Below are 1,143 nucleotides of genomic sequence, written 5' to 3' on the forward strand. Positions count from 1 at the left end.
AAGGTAAAGAGCCTCTAGTCGATAGATTAATGTAGGTAAGGGAAGTCGGCAAATTGGATCCGTAACTTCGGGATAAGGATTGGCTCTGAGGAGCGGGGCGTGTCGGGCTTGGTCGGGAAGCGGGTCTGGCTGACGTGCCGGGCCTGGGCGAGGTGAACGGCTCTCGTGGCTGGGATCCGAGCTCGGTCCCGTGCCTTGGCCTCCCGCGGATCTTCCTTGCTGCGAGGCTTCCGTGGCGTTTCCCATCGGTGCGGTCGTCCTCTTCGGCCGCCATTCAACGCTCAGCTCAGAACTGGCACGGACTAGGGGAATCCGACTGTCTAATTAAAACAAAGCATTGCGATGGCCCCCACGGGTGTTGACGCAATGTGATTTCTGCCCAGTGCTCTGAATGTCAACGTGAAGAAATTCAAAAAAGCGCGGGTAAACGGCGGGAGTAACTATGACTCTCTTAAGGTAGCCAAATGCCTCGTCATCTAATTAGTGACGCGCATGAATGGATTAACGAGATTCCCATCTGTCCCTATCTACTGGTCTCCAAAGTCCAACCCCGCCTCCACGCGGCGGAGACCGGGCAACGCAAGTCTGTATTTGCGGCAAAAAAGGGCTATGGCACCCGCCCTGCCTAGTCCCATCCTTCCCCATCACAGATTCCTCCCCATCACGGTTTTGTGGAGCTGAACGGCCGCGGTGCTTGCGTGAGGTGCTTGACACCCGCTACCGTAGCTGGCGAAGCTCCGCTACGCCAACAGCAACATGCCTATCTTCGCTAGACGGGCACCAACCATGTGCAGCCGCCTAGTTACGCCAATAGGCAAAGAATAACCAACACACGCCACCCTAGCACGCTGCATAATCATTGCTGACGTGTAGAAGAAAGGGGGTGAATACATGTGGCAGAGTGCCGTCACTGCGGAGGGCGGTGGCGGGCACCCGCTGCCGCGGTCAAGCGGCAAAGCAAAACCCTCCTAATAACCTTTTATACACAGTTGGAGTAGGTAGCACAGCCTACCCAACTCAAAACAAACTTGAAAACTCCTTACACGGACAAGGAGTCAAGACTGGGTCTTCCGTACCCAGCCTAATGAATGTTGAACGAAGGCGGCGATTTACCCACGTTCGGACCCCTCGTAGGTGTTCCGT

At 55.6% G+C, this 1,143-nt stretch overlaps 1 pseudogene; it reads left to right on the plus strand.

Annotated features, from left to right (window-relative positions):
* LOC143262421 (large subunit ribosomal RNA) overlaps positions 1-585 on the plus strand; it is a 3,018-nt pseudogene extending 2,433 nt beyond the window's left edge.
* Positions 586-1,143: the final 558 nt, after the last annotated feature.

Source organism: Megalopta genalis, unplaced genomic scaffold, assembly GCF_051020955.1.
Source record: "Megalopta genalis isolate 19385.01 unplaced genomic scaffold, iyMegGena1_principal scaffold0129, whole genome shotgun sequence".
NCBI lineage: Eukaryota > Metazoa > Arthropoda > Insecta > Hymenoptera > Halictidae > Megalopta > Megalopta genalis.